This window comes from Manihot esculenta, chromosome 11 (assembly GCF_001659605.2).
Source record: "Manihot esculenta cultivar AM560-2 chromosome 11, M.esculenta_v8, whole genome shotgun sequence".
Taxonomy (NCBI): Eukaryota; Viridiplantae; Streptophyta; class Magnoliopsida; order Malpighiales; family Euphorbiaceae; genus Manihot; species Manihot esculenta.
The window spans coordinates 19,638,210-19,646,482 of NC_035171.2; the positions used below are offsets into that span (position 1 = coordinate 19,638,210).

General features: G+C 35.2%; 1 non-coding gene across 1 annotated transcript; it reads right to left on the reverse strand.

Moving 5' to 3' along the window:
• Positions 1 to 7,028: 7,028 nt before the first annotated feature.
• Positions 7,029 to 7,100, reverse strand: TRNAG-UCC. Its single transcript has one exon. It is a non-coding gene; the product is annotated as a tRNA-Gly (tRNA).
• Positions 7,101 to 8,273: the final 1,173 nt, after the last annotated feature.

Sequence of the window (8,273 nt, forward strand, 5' to 3'; positions counted from 1 at the left end):
AAGAGGCTGACCCTCTCCCTCTACCTCTGCCACTACTCTGAGGCATGGCTGATGCTGCTGGCTGAGCCACACTGCCAGAAGTCATCTGCTGGGATAGTGCCATAAAGGTTGCCTTAGGACATTCCCGTGCAAAATGCCCCTCCTGCCCACAGTTAAAGCAGGCTTTAGATCCCAACCGACAAACTCCTTTGTGCGGTCTCCCACATCTCCCACAAACTGAACTGCTTGCGCCAGAGCTTGAGCCACTACCCATTTCCAGACCAGACTTGATCTTACTCCAGAACTTATTCTTTGTACCTTTTGCCTTTCCCCATTTCTTGCTGCCTGAAGCTGCTGCACTGGGGTCTTAGAACCCGAAGGCTATGCCACTTGCTGTTTTACTGTCCCCTGAATGATGGCACTTGCCTCCATCTTCCTGGCGGCATCCACAATGGAGTGGAACTCTCTTTCTCTGCTGGAAGAATCAAGGAGGAATACCTGGGATGAAGTCTCATGGTATATCTCCTTGCCTTCTTCTGGTCAGTGTCATAAGCCTGACCCACATACTGTAGCAGATCCAGGAACTTGTCTGTATATTCATCTACACTCATCTCCTCAGTCTGCCTCAGCTGCTCAAATTCTATCACTTTCATCTCCCTGGAACTGTCAGGAAAAGCCCACCCTGCAAACTCATTGGCGAAATCTCCCTATGACATGCTGTCCAGCCTGGGGTCCATATAATTCTTGAACCACTCTCGAGCTTTCTTACATTTGAGTGTGAACCCTGCCATCTCAATAGCTCTGCTATCATCAGCACCCAACTCATCGGTTATCATCTTAATCGTTCTGAGGTACTCAAATGGATCATCTCCCGTATTGAATTTGGGAGCATCCAACTTCAGGTACTCTGTCATTTTCACTTTGCTTCCCTCAGCTTAGCTAGGTTGAGGTACTTGGACAACAGGGGCGACTGGTTTTGGTTCTGGTGGAGGAGGTACTGTACTTGGATCTGGGTATGCTGAACTTGGATGGAAAGGTGTGGGTGGATACATGGGATATGGTGGGTACAAAGGAGGATAAGGCATATAAGGCATGTAGGTAGGATATGGGGTAAAACTAGAGAAATCCGATGTACCCCCCATCGGATACCCCGGGCCCTGTGGAAAGGGTGGATAGTGGGGTGGATAACCCAACCCCGAGGCCTGAGCGCCTCCCTGAGACTCTCCCATACCCTCTTCCGACCTATCCATACCCATGCTTTCCTCTCTTGGCTGATCTACATCCATAGCCTCCCTCACTTCATCTGACCTCCCTCATCTAGCAGTTCCTCTTCTGCTCTCGTCAAAAGACCTTTTAGGGTCCCTTGACATACCCTCCCTGCTTGATCTCTGAGATCTCGCCCTTGGCAACGCAGGAGGACGAGCAGCTGTACCCTCACTTTCTAGTGGGACTCCAGTTAATCGTGCAGATCGACAAGTTCCTCTCATCTTAGCTTACTGGAAAACAATGCATAACAGCACATATCAGCATATAAACATCATATAACAACAATGCACATGCATAATCATGGCATTACACATCATCATATAGACAGGACTCTACATCCTATCCTAGTGGACATGATTCCTATTGTGCTTGACCTACACTCTATGAGCCCGACACTCTCTCTATAGGTCCGACCATATGAACCTAGGACTCTGATACCAATCTGTAACGACCCAGAAATTGGACCGCTACCGGCGCTAGGATCCAGGTCGACTTGTCGCCGAGACCCGTAGCAAGCCTGCTATACTCTCTGTGTACCTGTAAAATCCCATACATGATCATACATTTTCTGTAAAAACATTAAACTTTGCTCTGAACCACGGCTCAACCTGTGCATGCACTATCTCTGTACTACATAACCCCTTACTAGAGCTTGCTCTAGACGGGTTAAACTCATACTATGTTAAGCCTGGTTTTCAAAAATATATACATACAATAAACAGATCATGTACAAAAAGGATTTACAACACACCTAGGTCAAGCACTATACTAAACTCTATACAATACTATTACATCTCTTTACAAATATACATGTCCACACTATGCTATTACAACATTCTTTACTCTTCCTGTACCCTACTGAACTTCCCCTGACCTCTGATCCTGCAAGACTGAGGTTAAGGGAGAGGGGTGAGCTATACTAGCCTAGTGAGTAGAACAGTAAAACATGTTAACAAAAATGCTCAAATGAAATGCATCATATCACAGATAATTCACAGCAAGGATGAATGTGTCACCAATAGTCCCGACATCCTAAACTCATGCCAGGGCGTAGAATGGGCACATGGTCTTCCTGTCTTACCTGATAACTCGTGCCAGGGCGTAGAATGGGCACCTGGACTTCCTAACTCCTGCCAGGGCGTAGAATGGGCACCTGGACTTCCTAACTCCTGCCAGGGCGTAGAATGGGCACCTGGACTTTCTCAGAGACTAATGGATCACTCACATTCCATCCACATCAACAATATAAAATGCAATGCAACATCTTCGTGGATTCTAATGCAATCAACCTATTGCATATTCATGGTGCATGAAACATGCTAAAAGCATTTGCTTACTTGTATTAAAAAGATTTCGTTTAGTTCCACTCACCTCTGGCTGACTCTGAACTGACTCTGAAAACTCTGAAGCAGTGCTCACTGCTGATCTCTTTGGTTCCTCTGGTCCGTTCCTACACAGATGGACTCAAATGAGGGATCAACCTAACTCAAGAACAACTCTAGAATACTCCCCACAAACCCCCTAAAACGTCCTAAAACAACCAAGGAAAACATGCAAAAGAAGGCTGGACAGGGCACTTTGGGCGGCAGGTTCGACGGTCAAAAGTCCCTTCCAGAGTCGAAACTCAGGCACTTTCGGCGGCACCTTCGGCTGCCGAAAGTCCTCTCCAGAGATGAAACTCATGCATGTTCGGCGGCACTTTCGGCGGCCGAAACTCCCCTCCAGAGCCGAAAGTCCAAACTTTCGGGGGCAAGCTTAGGCAGCCGAAACCACCTCCTTAGCATGTTCGGCGGCTGAACCCTCTTTCGGCAGTCGAAATTGGGTTCCCCAGTAAGGCAGAACCCTGCTCAGCTTCATGCAATCTTCCTCCAAACTTCTCAAACATGCAAGGCTCAACTCTACAACATACATATACTCAAGCATATGCACAAAGGGGTCCAAAACTACCTCAAAACCCCAACAAACAACACAACTAAACACCTAAGCATGCTTTGACCACAAATCAACTAAAATCTCAACTTACCCTAAACATGCATCTCTATCCAAAAACTCCATAAAACCTTCATAAAACATGAAAAGAAGTTCAGGATCTTCACTTACCTCTTACAAACAAGAAGATAAACGATCCCAACGTGGAGATATGGAGAAACTCTCCCTCAAAGTCTCCAACTTCAAAACTTTGGTTGATTTGCTCAAAACCTTCAAAGAATTATAAAAACTCATCAAAACTATGAAAGATTTGTAAAAATCATGAAGATCACCCAAGGAAGATCATGGTCTCACCTCTGTCCGTGGAAATGGAAGAAACTTATCCATTTCACCGACCTAGGGCCTTTTATAGGTGGCTGGCCAGAGCACCTTCAGCGGTCAAACGTGAATCCGAAAGCCATGCATGTTCGGCGGCCGAACTTCACCTTCGGCGGCCGAACATGGCTTTCCTTCCTTGGTGCTTTTCTTTCAAAAAAACTCATTTCCTTTACACTTGAAACCATTAAAACATGTTAAAACAATTTTAGAAAACATTCTATTACCCTTTTAGAGTATTCCAACATCCGAGATTCCGTCGGACGGCAGGAATTTCGATGCTGGACTCTAGCCGGGTATTACAGCAGGCTTGCTACGGGTCCTGGCGGCCTTAAGCCGATCTGGATCCTAGCGCCGATAGCGGTCCGGTTTTCGGGTCGTTACAAAAGTAAAATAAATCTACTACTCCTATGATGACTCTTATCCTAATCCTGATCTGATTGTATTTGTAGCTATTTAAAACAGTTTTGAACTCTGTACAGCTAGCAAAACAGAAATCCTGCAATCTGTTCGTTGAGCTTGGGTTACAGCCTTGGGCAAGATTATTCCTTCTGGTCAGAAAAAGCTCTAAAATAACCTCTTTTGATTTCTATTCTAATTTTCAGCTCAAAGCCTGTCCAAAATTAAAATCCAAGTAAAAACCAATAGTTTATACCAAAATCGTGAAATTTAATATGGAAAAAGTAGTCAATTTTATAACTCATCAAGCATATCCGGGTATGTCTACACTATAGATGAGATAGTAGTGAGCTGGATGTCTAAGCTTCAGAAGTGTGTCTCTATGTCATCTATAGAGTCTGAATATGTTGTAACTGCTGAAATTGGTAAGTAGATGATATGGTTGACTAATCACTTGGAAGAGTTGGGCAAGAAACAGCTTGACAAAATTCTTTTCACTGATTGTCAGAGTGCCATATAGTTGATGAAGAATCCAATTTATCACTTCAGAACAAAGCACATCCGGCGTAGCTACCATTTCACTTGCAGTTTAGTGGAAAAAAGTGATATGTGTTTGAAGAAAATTGAAGGTACCAAGAATCTAGCAGACATATTGACTAGAGGTGTTGATGCTAGAAAGCTGGGGCTATGTGATGCGAATATGAGAATGACACGATTCTTCAACAATAAGTTACACAATGAAGTCTTCACATTCTTCAAAAATTCAATATAGAAAGCTTTAAATAAGAGAAATCAAAGAGAATTTGAGTTATTTATTCTAAATACCAAATTTGAAAGATAAGAAAAAGAAATGATCTTATTTTTTAAAAAATTCGTGGGTCAAATTTCAGTCAAAATTTATTTACTTTGGTGAACTCATATATGAGATATTTTGGTGTATTTTAGTGTCTTTTATAATCCTATGTGGATTAGGAGTCAAATTAGTAGGATTAGATATAGTTTTTCTTATTCAAATTGGAGTATCGTATGTTTTTCTATTTCAATTAGGATTTGTCTTATTTTCCTATTTCAATTAGGATTTGTTTTGTTTTTCTATTTCAACTAGGATTATGAGAGATTTGGCTATAAATAGTCCTTATTTTGTATGTAGAAGAAGAAGTTAAGAAGTAAATAAGTAAAGATTTGATACTTTTTTCTCCATGATGAGAATTTATTATTAGAACTTTGGTCCTTCTCCATATTTAGCAACTTATCAAGGTTCAACCTTGTGTTATTCTAATATAGATTTTCTCCATACTTAGTTAACTTATCAATAATTCCTTATGGCGTTCTCTAGCTAAAATCAGTTGATTATCTTTATTTTTAATCACATTGGTTGATTAGGGGTGTAGTAGAGCAACCTCATGGAAGATATATTTACCTTGTTCTTTGTCAAGTTATGTGACAGAGTTTTTGTTCACGAGTTGATCCTAGATTCTACATCACTATGCAATACCTCAGTTGGTCTTCTACAGTAGTATGGAAGATGTTTTGTAGCTAGGTATTTTTTGTTGGATACATTGGCATAGAAAATGAAGATGGTTGAGTTGACTGAATTATTCTCCAAGTGGGAGAATTATTGAGATATAGAGTCTAATAATATATTATAAATTGTCCACCATATTCCACTATTGCGGATTTAACTTTGTGCTGAACTGGCTGGACGGCGTGGAAAGTGAGAGTATATAAAAATGTAATATTCTCCTAATGTATTTTATTCGAAAATTCACAGAGAAATAAGAAAAACCTAACTGCTGTGGATGTAACCAAATTAGTGAACCATGTTAAATCTGTATGTTGTTAATTTTTTCCATGCTTATTCTTTGAAATACATCTATCATGTCAAATTTTTAGTGATTTATCATTTTATATCATAAAATTATCAGTCTAATATATACTTTTTCTTTTTCTTTTTTTCGGCTTTTAATGAAACTAAAATTGTTTCAGAATAGATAAATTCACTAGATATTTTATTAATTTTAAAAATTTTATTCATTAGTTCATTCAATAATTTTATTCGTTAAGTGCTAAAAAAAATCTAAAATATCAAAGAGATTAATTAGTTTATATTTTTATAAAATAGGATGATGAACTAATAAATTCTATTATAATATAAGGATTATATAATAGAACGCTTAATATCTAAAATTAAAGAATGACTGATAATAAATTGTTTAATACTCAAGACATTTTAATGTGCTTTTTAAAACTAAGAAACGAACTTGATGAATTTTTTTATACCATAGAAACTATATAGGAAATCATCAAAAAAAAAATAAATATACAAGATAAGACAATTTTCAATAAAAAAAAATCACAAAATGATCGAGACTCTATTTGTTTCACGAAAAATATTTTTAAGAATACATTTTCTATATTTTTTAGCGTTTGGATCAATCAGAAAAATTAATCAATTAAAAATATTTACTAATTAAAGAAAAAATTAAGTTATTTTATGGAAATGACATTATCACTTTAAAAAATAAAGTCATTTTCCGTAGTTTGAGAATTTTATTAAAATTTCTATATATAAATTTATTAATATATTTTATTTTTTAAATTAAAATAAAACACAATGTTTTTATTAAGGTTAATTGTTAAGTATTATAAAAACGTTTAAAATACTCCTAATATAAAGAAACTAATTAACATACTTTTTAAAATTTTAAAATACCACCTAATAAATTTCTCATTGATTTAAATTTCATTTATGGGTAACTCTAAATTTGATTTTATTCAGATAAGTCTATCCAACCATTGAAAGGGAAAAAAAATTACCAATCAATTTTCTTTTTGTTAAATTATAGATGTGATATTAAATTTATGAATATTGAAAAAATAATAAGAGTTTATTATATCTTAAACAATTTAATTTAAAATAAAACAAATAATGAAATCCAAAGGTAAGTCAATAATCTAAAATGCTGTAAACTTATTATTAAAAAATTATATAATTTTTATTTTGAAAATATTTTTTTCTCTTTTTTAAAAAATGCAATTAAAAAATTTCTTACAATATATATTTACAAGAAAAATATGATTGCGTTTGCCGGGAGTCGAACCCGGGTCTATTGCTTGGAAGGCAATTATCCTAACCGTTGGACTACAAACGCATCACGTCAGTGTGTTTGGAGCATATAGAGTTATAATAGTAGCTCTGTCTGATCTTAATCAAGTCCAATTTTTGTCTTGACATTTTATGAGAAATATCAAAAACAATTATGGTGTCATTAAAATAGCTTTTATTTTTTAATTTAATTTATATTAAAATAATATATTATGATATTTTTTTTACATTAATAATTTTTAATAATGTAATTGCGAGATATTATTTTGATATAAATTAAATTATGAACTATAAAAAAAAATAAATGAGATTATAATATATTATTTTATATTTTTTATAAATATTAAAAAATATATTAATTAATAATTATATTTTATTTATCATTTAATATTTTTTGATAGCGTTGAAAATTATTATATTAATAAATAAATTTACATATCATTAGTAACTTATTTTTTAGTTCTTTTCATTGGAGTCCATCGTAATTTTGAAAATATAAACTTTATAATGATGTCTATTAAAGAGTTAATGTTATATAAAAATAAAATTTAAATTTTAAGAATTTAAGTATGTGTAGAAATATTTTTATTTAATTGTAATCTCTATTAAAAATAGCAAAATGAGAAAAAATAAATTATTTTATTAAAAAATATTTTTCACACAAAATATTTTTTAAATATAAATTATTTTTTGAAATCAGACGGAAGCTAAAATATAAACAAAGCATCATGTATCTTATCCTTTATTCCCTTATAGGAATATTAATTACACAAGTGAAATGATTCTATGCTTTTGTGGGATTGATGCATGTTTTACTTCCATAAGTAGGCGGCCATAGAAGCCAGGGAGGTGCCGGCGATTTAGCTTCCTTTCGGATTTTTGACCAGGTCAATTATGGTTAGATTTCTAGGATTCAAGTTTGGGGTTTTTTTGTTAGTTTATGTATTTTATTAGGATTTAGTCATTGTTTGGTTCGCTTAATTCAACTAAAAAATTTTAAATTTTCAAAAAGTGTTAAAATTATGCATATTTGATTGTCATTTTTGCTTGAGTCCCGAAAAAGTTAAAGGTATTTATTTCTTTAATAGAAGGAAATTAACTTATTTTCTCTCATCTAGTTAAATTACTTTTTGAAAAGTTTATTTCGTAGAAAATAATCAATTTAAATCAAATAAGAATTTAGTATTTTTTATTTTGGTGCTGACGATAGACTTTCACC